Genomic DNA, 14,335 nt, shown 5'->3' with positions numbered 1-14,335 from the left:
GAAACTATACAGGCTACTCAGGTGAAATTGGAAGAATGATAGAAAGGAGGACATTTCAATGTACACTAAAATTCATCACTGCCTATGGATTATAAAGTTTCTTTAAATAAAGGGTTTGAAACGAACATCCTTACTGCATAAACCATAAGTTTGATTGTTCTCACTGCAAGCACAGTGGAAAATGGTGTGGAGCCAAGAATAAAACCAAATTACTGTTACTGAATATCATTGTCACAGTCTTATGCACTCTGATCCAATTTATTAATCTCAGCTTGTAATGAAAGGCAAGTGAATATATGAAATCATTGAACCTAGGATAACTTGGATACTGTTAAGCTAAAATACAATCCATCACAATATCTCAATTCAGTTATTGTCATAGCAGACATTAATGAAAAGCTAAATTTGTTAGCCATGCATTTATGGGCTGCACTGTGGCACAGTGGTTAGCACTGCTGCCTCACAATACCAGGGATCCGAGTTCAATTCAGGCCTCCAATGACTGTCTGTGTGGAGTTTGCACATTCTCCATGTGTCTGTGTGGGTTTTAGAACGGAGTTGAGGAGGAACTTCTTCACTCAAAGGGTGATGAATCTCTGGAATTCTCTTCCCATTGAAGTGGTGGAGGCTACCTCGTTGAATAGAGTTAAGTCATGGGTAGATAGATTTCTGATAGACAAGGAAATTAAGGGTTATGGGGAGAAAGCGGGAAAGTGGAACTGATCCACTTCAGATCAGCCATGATCTTATTGAATGGCGGGGCAGACTCAAAGGGCTAGATGGCCTACTCCTGCTCCTATTTCTTATGTTCTTATGTTCCTCCAGGTGCTCCAGTTTCTTCCCATATTCCAAAGATGTGCGGGTTAGGTTGATTGGCCATAATAAACTGCCCCTTACTGTCAGGAGGATTAGTAGGGTTACATGGAGTTACAGGGATCGGACCTGGGTGGGATTATAGTTAGTGCAGCATCAATGGGCTGAATGACCTCCTTCTGTACTATAGGGATTTTATAATTCTATGATATATAAATAGATAGACAGGCAGGCAGATAAACAATAAGGTATGTAAGAAAAAAGGGTTGGAAAAGTCAATAGGTCTTACTGCCTCATAGCTTTTATTTTTATATCATCCATTGCCTTCAGTATTCCAGATAAGAGGCTCGTCTGAAACAAGAAGGGGATCCTTTGTTGTCCTAGAAGTAATACAATGGATTAAGCTGATTAATACGCACACTGGTATTTTTATTCAAATGAGTAATTAAGAAAAAACCGTAACCCACAAACTTTGAGAATAACAGTGTTCATTATCTTTTGATAGATGTATTTGTGGCTATCTCCTACTATCCCAGTGTAAAGGCCTGTGTATTTTTTGTGTGGATGGTAAAGTATCCGTGCTCAGGCCCTACTGGCCTGAAAGGTATTGATTTTCTACACAGTGAAGAGCCTGGCAGTACATGAAGTAATCATTCCACTGAACCAGTAAGAGCAAGAGGGAAAAATACACTTTGATCACTCGGTAGGGAGGGGCACAGATGATGTTTCATGATAAAAGAAAAACATTGCTGAACATGGCCAAGACATGATGAAAATCTTCAGCTTGAATAGTGTAAAGAAGGGTGATTGAGACAGGAATGAACTTGTTCCTTCAATATCTTTCTCAATGTATAGAGTAACCTTTTTACTATAGACTGTTCTTCTATATTTTCTTCTCTGTAATTGTTTTACTGGCATTTATTGTTGGTGCTGAGCATGTGTGGGTTTTGGAGGGCTTTTCCATCTGTAAGAGTATGCCTGCAAGCAAGACCTGTTCTACTTGTGCTTCTGTTTTTATAGTTATTACTATTATTACTGTTCTGCTGAGTGGCTGTTATTGTTAACCTTGATTATTTTATTATATAACAAAAGATCCTTCTTTTAAACAAGGCATTTGACTACCTTTATTGTGGGCTCAAGTTACCACAATCTTAATGTCACATTATCCAACCTACATTATGTCCAGGAGAGGAGATGGCCCAATGGTATTATCACTAGACTATTAATCCAGAAACTCAGCTAATGGCCTGGGGTTCAAATCCCGTCACGGCAGATGATGGAATTTGAATTGAATAAAAGATATCTGGAATTAAGAATCTACAGATGACCATGAAACCATTGTCAATTGTCAAAAAACCCAACTGGTTCACTAATGTCATTTAGAGAAGGAAATCTGCCATTCTTACCCAGTCTGGCCTCCATATGACTCCAGAGCCACAGAAATGTGGTCTACTCTCAACAACCCTCTGAAATGGCCTAGCAAACCACTCAGTTTTATCAATCAAGGGGCAACTGGAGATGGACAATAGGACAGCCAGCAACACTCATGTCCCACAAGTGAAAAAAAAATGATGACAAGAGTTGGAAACTCATTATTTTTCCCACAACAATTTACTTACTTGATGTTTCTGCCTTGTTATTCCCTATTCTAAATCTTAGGTACCACTAGACAAAGCTAGAATATCAGTTTTGTACCTTAGCAGTAGCTTGTAATTTTAAAGAACAGAAACAGGTATCTCTAGAAATTAGAATCACAGTCCCCAAAATTTGAATTAATTTTCAAATTCCTATCTCTACAACCTATTCAAGCTTTAGGTAACCTGGGTCTTTATATCCTTTCATCTTGGGCCTTATTGTTATTTTCTAAACTGAGATTTTGGTCACCTTTGTCTTCCCAACCACGGCTATTCTTCTGCCTCCTTTTACCCTCTTTGAAGAACTTTAAAATACATTTGTGAGTTAAAAGTATAATAGAAATGGACGCAATTATTCCTCTCACCATAGATTGCTGTCAACATTCAGTCAATCATTAACATGTTGGTGCATCGTAGGACACAATTGTTTCATCTTCCTTCAATAGAATCTGGTAGTTAACTACCAATTTATTGGTTGATTTTCTTTCTGAAATAATTATTTTGTGAATGGAAGGGAGTAAAGCAGAGTGAAAAATCTGCAGCTGTAAAAACACTTGGCCCACACCGAGGAATTTAATTTTGCTGTGAAGTTTGGTGTATGAGCAATTTGTGCTGACATAGAAATAATGCTGATGAGTTTCAGTTGAGTATGCACGGTTGCTTGAATGTAATAGAGTATTCTCATGGTAATTTTAAATCAGTTCTGTTTGAACCTGCTTTAACTCTGCACATCAAAGTCACAAGAATATGCACTCAGACAAAAAAATCCAAAGAACTAATTGCCCACCATCAAGTGATGCATAGCCACCCACTTTCTGGGCACTATGGATTGAATTTTATCAGCATGTCCACCTGGGATTTGTACGAACTCACCCCAGGCCAACGAGCCTCGCCCACCCCTCTGGAATCAGGGCAGGCGTGCCAGTAAAATAGAGAACAAAAAGAACAAGAACAAAGAACAATACAACACAGGAACAGGCCCTTCGGCCCTCCAAGCCTGCACCGCTCATGAGCCCAACTAGACCATTTGTTTGTATCCCTCTATTCCCAGTCTGTTCATATGGCTATCTAGAAAAGTCTTAAATGATCCCAGCGTGTCCACCTCAACCACCTTGCCTGGCAGTGCATTCCAGGCCCCCACCACCCTCTGTGTAAAATACGTCCCCCTGACATCTGTATTGAACCTTGTCCCCCTCACATTGAACTTGTGACCCCTTGTGTTCGTCACCTCCGACCTAGGAAAAAGCTTCCCACAGTTCACCCTACCTATGCCCTTCATAATTTTATACACCTCTATTAGGTCACCCCTCATCCTCCGTCTTTCCGGGGAGAACAACCCCAGTTTACCCAATCTTTCCTCATAGCTAATACCCTCCATACCAGGCAACATCCTGGTAAACCTTTTCTGTACTCTCTCCAAAGCCTCCACGTCCTTCTGGTAGTGTGGTGACCAGAACTGGACGCAGTATTCCAAATGTGGCCTAACCAATGTTCTATATAGCTGCAACATCATATGCCAGCTTTTATACTCTATACTCTAGGTTCATAAAAACTTCTGGTGGGTGTCGCACCTTATGCCATTTGGTGAGGGTGGCATTGTGCATACAGTCCACCAGAAGAGTGCAGGATAGGCAGTTTGATAAGTCCCGCTGACTTAAGGCTAACGCTGCTATTTCAGAGCTCAAAAATTTACCTGCCATTCTCATTCACCTCAACATTGACCTCAGGCTTCTAGCAGACCTGTTAATTCACCAAACATTTCAATGTGGTTACCTTCTGCTGTAGTTTGCCCCATTGATGTCTTTGTATCAGTCCCTTATGGCAGAACTCATGTGTGGCCTTGCACTCTGGTGATACCAGTGTCGCCCTTACACCCTGGGTAGGACAATGCAATCCAAGAATGGTAGCCTGCTGGCTATGTTATTGGCCGTGTAATCCATAGGCCTAAGTAGTTCTCTAAAGACAATGGCTCAAATCTCATAAATAATTAAATAACTCAAGAATACAAAACGCGAATCTCCATAATGGTTGAAACAAAACTACCAGATTGCCACAACAAGCCATTTTGTCCACTAGTGTTGTTTATGGAAGGAAATCTGCCATCCAGAGCTGGTCTGACTGCAGAAACACAGCAATGTGGTTGACTCTTAGCTGCCCTCTGAAATGGCCTAGCAAGCCACTCAGTTATCAAACCAGTACAAAAAAGGTTGACTAAGGGTGAACTGGATGAACTACTCGACAATGACCTAGGTACAGGAGATGATAAAGGAATGCCCAGCTCAGTCGACCTTGCAGTGTCCTCCTCACTACCATCTGCAAATGTGCCCAAGTTGGGAGTGCTGGCCTGTTCAAGCAACAGCCTGGCACAGTCATAGTCACCAGATCATAGCTTACAGCCAATGTCCCAGATGTCTCCATCACAATTTCAGAGGAAGTCCTGTCTCACTAGCAATATGGAGCCATCAGAGGTGCCAACATAAGAACATAAGAACATAAGAAATAGAAGCAGGAGTAGGCCATCTAGCCCTTCGAGCCTGCCCCGCCATTCAATAAGATCATGGCTGATCTGTCGTGGCTCAGTTCCACATTCCCGCCCTCTCCCCATAACCCTTAATCCCCTCTCTTATCAGAAACCCATCAACCCGCGTCTTAAAAATATTTAGCAAGGCAGCCTCCACCACTTCAACGGGCAGAGAATTCCAGAGATTCACCACCCTTTGAGTGAAGAAGTTCCTCCTCAACTCCGTTCTAAACCTCCCCCCTTTTATCTTGAGGCTGTGCCCCTAGTCCTACTGTCCTTTCTGAGCGGGAAGCGTCTTTCCACCTCTATCCTATCCATCCCATTCATCATCTTATACGTCTCAATGAGATCTCCCCTCATTCTTCTAAACTCTAACGAGTACAAGCCTAGTTTATTCAGCCTCTCCTCATAGCTCAACCCCCTCAACTCCGGCATCAGCCTAGTAAACCTCCTCTGCACTCCCTCCAAGGCCAAAATATCCTTGCGTAAGTACGGCGCCCAAAACTGCACACAGTACTCCAGCTGCGGCCTCACCAATGCCCTATACAGCCGCAGCAAGACCTCCCTACTTTTATATTCAATCCCCCTCGCTATGAAGGCCAGCATCCCATTCGCCTTCCTGACCACCTGCTGCACCTGCAAGCTGGGTTTTTGCGATTCACGCACAAGGACCCAAGATTACTGCAGCATCTTGTGTATCTTGTAGCTTAGCTTGTAATCTGTGTTCATCTTAAAATCTGTGTGTAATTGTTAAACTAAGGGGAGGGGAGTAAAGGAGTGTTGTATAGTAATCCAACTTTTCATGTTCAATAAATGTCCTGTGACATTCTTCTTCCACATCTTATGAAAAAATGTAGAAATTACAGTGTGGAATCTCCCCATCTTGCCCGCCACAGAAATCGTAGCAGGCGAGACACGAACCATGCAAAGGTCCATTGACCTCGGGTGGGATTTTCTGGTCTTGGGGTGGGCACAGTCAGAAAATCTTGTCCACAGTCTCTTGGGCCAGGATTGCATTCTGGGATCTTCCCATCCCGTTATAACATCAACTGAGGTCATTAAGCAAACTTGAGTTGAAGATAAATGCAGCCAACTTCAAGAGAACTCTCCTCAGTTTTGATTTGGAGAAGGATTTTCACTCAGTATCTAAACTTAGTGAGGAGCGAGTGTAAATGTATATCCTGTCATTTGAGAAAATTGTCACATACTGAATTGACCAAAGTAATATTAGATTGTGCTCTTACACTGTGTTCTGGTAGGGAAGATTTTTCTTTCAGCACAGCACTTGTGTATTTACAAGGAAATAAATAATACTATATTCAATTCTTTTAAATAGTTGCCAGGGACCTAAATGCCGAAATTTAAAAATTTGACTAAAAGAACAATAGGCCAGATCTATGAGAATTTGCCAGGGAAAATATTTGATAGGTGGTGTATGCTGATGAAGGTGGAACAGGGCTTCAATAACCTTAGGAAAATAATGTTGGCGAAGAGATTCAAAGAGAGTGTCCCCTTGGGTTAAGAACCCATCTGTAAGACCACAAAGTCTGTTATATAATGGAAGTGTTGGTATGAGCAGATGATTCTATAACAACATAAGAAATAGGAGCAGGAGTAGGCCATCTAGCCCTTCGAGCCTGCCCCGCCATTCAACAAGATCACGGCCGATCCGAAGTGGATCAGCTCCACCCTCCTGCCTTCTCCCCACAACCCTCAATCCCCTTGTCTATCAGAAATCTATCTACCCGTGACTCAAACATATTCAACGAGGTAGCCTCCACCACCTCAACGGGCAGAGAATTCCAGAGACCCACCACCCCCTGAGTGAAGAAGTTCCCCCCCATTTCTTCTGACGGTATACAGTCAGGTGGGATTGGCTCTGGGAATCAGCAACATGGACCCCACCTTCTATTGCAGAAAGTTAATTGGTGAAGATGATGCTGGAGCCAATATTACGCAACCTTACATTTATTTGCAAACCTCAGCTTTCTAACTCAATGCCACCATAATTTTACTAACTTTCTCTTTGTACTCTTTTAATCAAAAAATAATTTTTGAAATGGCAGATGTGGCGGCTCCTGGTGGCCACTGTAACTAAAATAAAATGTGAAAAGGAAACTTCCCTGGTTAAATTAAAGTGCCATTCCCAGGGGTGAACATGCACTCCTGCACCTCTCCCCCACCCACTGGTCATGGAAGGCCTGAAGTGTGCTGGTGTACCTGTGTGTTCCCTCTCCAGGGCCATCCAGCCACAGGAGTAGCCACAGTAGAGGAGCAGAGGGTCAGGTTTGATGACCCCCTTGACCTCCACTGCTCAGATCTTCTAACATTCAACTTGGCCAGGCCCAGGAGAAGGCTTCTAAGAAAGTCCCTGCACACCGGATAAAGTATCTCTTTATATGTGCTCAAATGAAACCCCAATAATGTCCACTGTTAATGTACAATTAATACACATGAGATTTCATGGCATCGAATCAAATAGGGGAAAGAAAACCTCCTGCTGATTACTATCAATCACTCACGCTTAACTAATTAATTAGTACTCGTCCATGTTTCACACCACTTGGAAAAAGTGCTGAGGATAAGAAGTTTGCAGGATATACTCTGGGCTCTGGGGGAGTTGGTGGAGATGGGATCGGGGATGGGTACAATATAATATTCACACAATAGCGAGAAATGGCTGCGCAAGATGGACTAAGTTTTTCAGTGATGGGAAGATTGATCGGTGCCTCTGAAATGGCTGGAGAGGAGGGAGGTTTGTAATGTTGCCAGCCTGGGCTGCGTGTATGAATCCTTGGCTTACTAGTCCCTGACCGTGAGAGCACATTATATCCTGTACCCATGCCGGTCTCCTGACGTTCCCCTTTTTCTGGGTTATCTTTTCATTTCTTGGAGGTCCTGGATATTGGGTTATGCCCAGGTGTATATTATCCCACAAGGGATCCTGTATATTGTGTAGTTCTGTCTTTGTATTCCTGTGAAGCAGGGTGTACACTTTGGGGCCATGTACTCATGATTGTATCCTGTTACCCTGAGATGCCCCCCACTTTGTTTTGTATCCTTTCTTTATCCGTACGAGAAGGAATGCTGACAACAATCATTGCAATGAATAATACTGGGAATCATTTGGAGAAATATTGACTGATCTTTTCTGTATGTTTATATGGAATAATGGTCACTAGATTTTGTAAATTTTAGGGATTTGCTGTGATTTGTGGTAGTCATAGAATGGAAAACTTAAAATAAAAATATTTTTTTAAAAAGTCACTGAATGGTGGCCCAGTTGTTAGCACTGCTACCTCGCAGCGCCAGGACCTGGGTTCGATTCCCAGCTTCAGTCGCTATCTGTGTGGAGTTTGCAGACTCTCCCCGTGTCTGCGTGGGTTTCCTCTGGGTGCTCCGGTTTCCTCCCACAGTCCAAAGATGTGTGGGTTAGGTTGATTGGCCATGCTAAATTGATTTTAGTGTCAGGAGATTAGCAGGGTAAATATGTGGGATTATGGGGATAGGGCCTGGGTGGGATTGTAGTCGGTGCAGACTTGATGGGCCAAATGGCCTCTTTCTGCACTGTAGGGATTCTATGATTCATGTTGAATACAGCAAAGGCTACAAAAACTAAGAATCCTCACACAATCAACTCAGCCACTGACAGCACTATAGCTTCAAACAGCTACTCTCAGATTTACCAACCACGAGATACCCAACAATCTATTACAATTCCATTCAGCTTTGACAGAATCATCCAGCTTCAAAGAAACATCAGTCAACTGTAAAATTCTTAATGTTATTTTCTGTGATGTGAGCAGCACTGATAAGGCTGTTTTCCATCCCCAATTGCCCTTGAGAAGGGGCTGATGAGCCCACATGTTACAAGGTAATTTCATTTAAGAATTGTATTAGTGTAGTTCTTTTTATTCTTGGAATATGGGGATCAGAGGGAAGACCCAGGTTTTTTTTACATGTCCTGAGGGGACAATTATGAACCACTGCAGTCCACAGTATGGCATTCTGGCGCAACTAGATAGTTTACAAAGGGTCGTGAACAAAGCCCAGTCCATCACGCAAACCAGTCTCCCATTGATTGACCCTATCCTTATTTCCTGCTGCCTTGGCAAAGCAGCCAGCATAATCAAGGACCTTATGCACCTTGAGCTTTCTCTCTTCCACCTTCTTCCATCGGGAAAAAGATGCAAAAGTCTGAGCTCACGTACCAACCAACTCAAGAACAGCTTCTTCCTTGCTGCTGTCTAACTTTTGAACAGATTTACATTGCATTAAGTTAATCTTTCTCTACACCCTAGCTATGACTATAGGACAACATTCTGCACCCTTTCCTTTCCTCTATGAACCGTATACTTTGTCTGCATAGCATGCAAGAAACAATACTTTTCACTGCATTCCAGTACAGGTGATAATAATAAACCAAATCACATACAAATTCATTTTAGATATGGTTAGGAGTCAACTACGCTTTGAGACTAAACCCACATAGAAGCTATACTGGGAAAAGGCTATGTTTTTCCTCTCATAAAGACATTGGTGAGCCTAATAGCATGTTACCGATTCCTTTACCTTTATGGCCACATCTCTTTTTTGTGTTACCAGCTTCTAATTTCCAGACCTTTTAAAATTAATGTTTTTTTCATGCTGCCATGGTGGGATTTGAACTCACTTTCTTTGGATGATTAGTATGGGAACAATGCCATTGCACTACCACACTCTTTGTGTACAGGATTTGAAAACACCTAATCAATATCTGAAACAAATGCCTTTGCTGAGGTCAGATTCATGAAAAGTTCTGTGGTTCAGTTAATTAAATGACTCCTAAAGTCAATTGGCTGTCAGGAAGGGAAAGGATACGCTGGGTGAAAGGTTAAAACTGCTGATGGTGAGCAAACCAGCAGCAAAGTGGCTCCATCTACTGACAGAAAGGGAGCAAAGTTCATATGAAAATTGAGAAAAGTAAGGAAGTTTTAGGGGAGCTCCATATAGCTGTGACATAAATAGGTGTGAAAGGAAATGACTTCCATCTTGGCGTTGAATCTCCCACAGAAGAAAGGCTTGCTTCAAGTAATTCCCAACACAAAGGTAATCACTGAATTGTTTAATTTTCACATATTCCCCTTGTCCTTTAGGAGGGCTAGAATCTGCTGTAGCCCAGCATTTAATGGCACCCATCACAAAGTGACTGAAAATGCAATGCGATATTGGCAAAACAAGCGAAAGAAAACACCTGGGACCTGAGTAAATGGGCAACCAACTGTAACCAGTGAAATTTAATGATTGGGAAATAAACAACCATACCAACGAAGGGACAGGGCAGCACGGTGGCACGGTGGTTAGCACTGCTGTTTCACAACTCCGGGGACTCGGGTTCAATTCCTGGCTTGGGTCATTGTCTGTGTGGAGTTTGCATGTTCTCCCTGTGTCTGCGTGGGTTGACTAGTGAAGTGCCCCAGGGGTCGGTGCTTGGTGACTAGTGGAGTGCCCCAGGGGTCGGTGCTGGGGCCTCAGCTATTTACCATTTATATAGATGATCTGGAGGAGGGAACCGAGTGTATGGTGTCGAAATTTGCTGATGACACCAAGATTGGTGGAACGGCAAATTGCGCGGAGGGTGTGGAGAGTCTGCAGAAGGATCTAGATAGGCTGGGCGAATGGGCCAGGAAATGGCAAATGGAATTTAATGTTGGCAAGTGCAAGGTGGTCCACTTTGGTAGGAAGAATGGTAGGAAGGACTATTACTTATGTGGCGAAAAACTGCAGCAGGCGACGGTGCAGAGGGACCCCGGGGTCCTTGTGCATGAGTCGCAAAAACCCAGCCTGCAGGTGCAGCAGGTGGTCAGGAAGGCTAATGGGATGTTGGCCTTTATAGTGAGGGGGATTGAATATAAAAGTAGGGAGGTCTTGCTGCAGCTGTACAGGGCACTGGTGAGGCCGCAGCTGGAGTACTGTGTGCAGTTTTGGTCGCCGCACTTACGCAAGGATATTTTGGCCTTGGAGGGAGTGCAGAGGAGGTTTACTAGGCTGATTCCGGAGTTGAGGGGGTTGAACTATGAGGAGAGGCTGAATAAGCTAGGCTTGTACTCGTTAGAGTTTAGAAGAATGAGGGGAGATCTCATTGAGACGTATAAGATGTTGAATGGGATGGATAGGATAGAGGTAGAGAGGCTCTTCCTGCTCAGAAAGGACAGTAGGACTAGAGGGCACAGCCTCAAGATAAAGAGGGGGCGGTTTAGAATGGAGTTGAGGAGGAACTTCTTCACTCAAAGGGTGGTGAATCTCTGGAATTCTCTGCCCGTTGAAGTGATGGAGGCTACCTCGCTAAATATATTTAAATCACTGGTAGATAGGTTTTTGATAGACAGGGGAATTAAGGGTTACAGGGAGAGAGCGGGAAAGTGGAACTGATCCACTTCAGATCAGCCATGATCTTATTGAATGGCGGGGCAGGCTTGAAGGGCTAGATGGCCTACTCCTGCTCCTATTTCTTATGTTCTTATGTTCTTATGTTCCGTCCAGGTGCTCCGGTTTCCTTGCACACTCCAAAGATGTGCAGGTTGGGTGGACTGGCCATGCTAAATTGCACTTTAGTGTCCCAATACATGTAGATTCATTGGATTAGCCATGGGAAATGTGTGGGGTTACGGGGGTAGGGCAGCAGAGAGGGTGGATAAGTTACACTGTCAGAGAGATAGTGCAGACCCAATAGACCTGAATGGCCTTCTCTGCACTGCAGGGATTCTATGATTCTATGGCATTGTGCTAATGTCACTGAACTAGTAATCAGGCTAATATTTGGGCAACGTGGGCTCAAATCCCACTGCAGCAGCAGGTCAAATTTAAATTCAATTTGGAAAGTAAAGCTGGTCTCAGTAATAGTGAAAGTGTCATCAGTTGTTGTAGAGGCACATCTGATGTCCTTCAGAGAAGGAAACTTTGCTGTCCTGACACAGCTCTGGCCCACATGTGACTCCAATCTTAAAGTTACAAAGCCAATGCGCAGAGCAGACTGGAAGAGGACTTAATTCATCTCCTTGCTTGCTCCAAAAACTATTACCAAATTCAAACTGAATCCAATTCATGGTCCCCACAGGACAGACAAACAAGATCCAAGCTGATACCTGATATCAAGCTTGCACCTGATCTTGGGCTGGATCTGATGCTTGATCTTATCCAAAAGGCCAAGAAGTGATCAAACTCCCTTCTGAAATATTAGGTTCAAAGGCAATTAGGAATGGGCAACAAAATGCTGACTGTGCCAGTGATGCCCACAACCCAGGAAAGAATAAAGGGAAAAAAATTGCATTTGAAAGCAAATTATTGGAAATCTGAAATAAAAACAGAAAATGCTGGAAATACTTAATGGGTCAGGCAGTATCTGTGGAGAAACAAACAGTCAGAGTCAATAGATAATAGGGACTCATGCTTCAGTGATCATTTAAATTGGCTTTGATTTGACAAACTGCCCATTGTTTGATAATTTGCCTTTGCCTGGTTCTTTTAAAAGTCAGCTTTCACTTCCAGCTGCCACAGGAATGGGAAGTCCCCTCCTTCCAACCCAGTCTCAATTCATTACTAAATCAAAAATACTTGCATTGATATAGCATCTTTTAATGAATCATAGAATACCCACAGTGCAGAAGAGGCCATTCTGCCCATCTAGCCTGTATTAACTCACTGACAGAGTGTCATACCCAGGCCTTCTTCTTTGTCCTATCCCTGTAACCCTGCACATTTACCCCCCCCAATCCCCCTAACCTACACATCTTGGGACACTAAGGGGCAATTTAGCAAGGCCAATCCACCTAGCCTGCAAACCCTCAGACTGTAGGAGGAAACAGGAGCACCCGGAGGAACCCCACGCAGACACGGGGAGAACATGCGGATTCAGCACCAGGGACCTGGGGTCGATTCCAGCCTTGGGTGATTGTCTGTGTGGAGTTTGCACGTTCATCCCGTGTCTGCATGGATTTTCCTCCCACAGTCCAAAGGTGTGCGTGTTAAGTTGATTGGCTATGCTAAATTGCCCCTTCGTGTCAGGGGAACTAGCAAGGTAAAAAGAAGCAAAATGCTGCGGATGCAGGAATCTGAAACAAGAACAGAAAATGCTGGAAAATCTCAGCAGCCTGACAACATCAATGGGGAGAGAATTGAGCCAAGTTTCAAGTTTGACAAAGGTTCATCTGGACTCAAAATGTTGGCCCTATTTTCTCTCCCCCAGATGCTGTCAGACCTGCTGAGATTTTCCAGTATTTTCTGTTGTTGCAGCAGGGTAAATACATGGGTTTACTGGGATAGAGCCAAGGTGCAATTGTTGTCGGTGCAGGCTCGATGGGCCGAATGACTTACTTCTGCACTGTAGGGATTCTGTGGTTCCATAAGACGCCAGAATTTGCTGTCAAAATAAGTGCTGGAAAGGCTAATGATACTCACTTGTTTATGGGTAAATGATGCAACAAGTTCAGGTGAGGAGAAGCTGGTTAAATGTGACAACTATTGCACCACTCCCCTGTCAAGGTCACGAAAATGGCAATTTATCCTTAACTTGCCCATTCTTTTAGAGACCTGGCTGTATTTGCCCATTACATTTGTCAAATAAGCTTAATCCTGTCTCATTCCTTTAGGTGTTTAATTTTTCAGGCGAGATTTTGAAAATGCCGCATTTTAAATCAAAAGTGCATCTTTTGACATTTCTTTTCTGTTTCCTTTTGAAACTTTCTCTCCCCATCACCTCTCTTTATTTCTCTTTCTGATCATCGGCCCAAAACAATATAATTCTAGAAATGTAAAGCACTTTGGGGAAATCCTCCCCTCGTGAAAGTATTTTTGATTTAATAGTGAATCGAGACTGGGCTGAAAGGAGAAGGTTGGGCGGGGGGGGGACTTCCTGTTCCTGTGGTATTCTGTGCAGCTGGAAGTGAAAGCTGACCTTAAAAAGGATGAGGCAAAGGCAAATTATCAAACCATGGGAGTAATGACAGCTTGTGTCAAATCAAGGCCCATCAAAATGATCACTGAAGCATGAGTCCTCATTATCTCCCCCATTTGCAAGTCTATTGACAGCGAGTAAATGTAACTGTTTACCAGGGAGGTCACTACACTGCGAAAAATGAAACCTCTTCATTCCAGTTGGACAATGCACTACTCGAGGGAAATTACAGTCAGCTTGTAGGTTCAAACTCAGCAATTCCGTTTGCTCAAACAAATCACAGACCATCGCACATAATTCAAATCTGACCCATTTCTTTTGTGACAGCACTTTATTTTTATAAGATAGGTCGGAATTTTATGCTGTGAGTCTCTTGGTACATAAGAACATGAGAAATAGGAGCAGGAGTAGGCCATCTAGCCCTTTGAGCCTGCC

The sequence above is a fragment of the Carcharhinus amblyrhynchos genome, chromosome 5 (genome assembly GCF_965287045.1).
Source record: "Carcharhinus amblyrhynchos chromosome 5, sCarAmb.v2.hapA, whole genome shotgun sequence".
Classification (NCBI taxonomy): Eukaryota; Metazoa; Chordata; class Chondrichthyes; order Carcharhiniformes; family Carcharhinidae; genus Carcharhinus; species Carcharhinus amblyrhynchos.
This window is presented reverse-complemented; position numbering follows the sequence as displayed.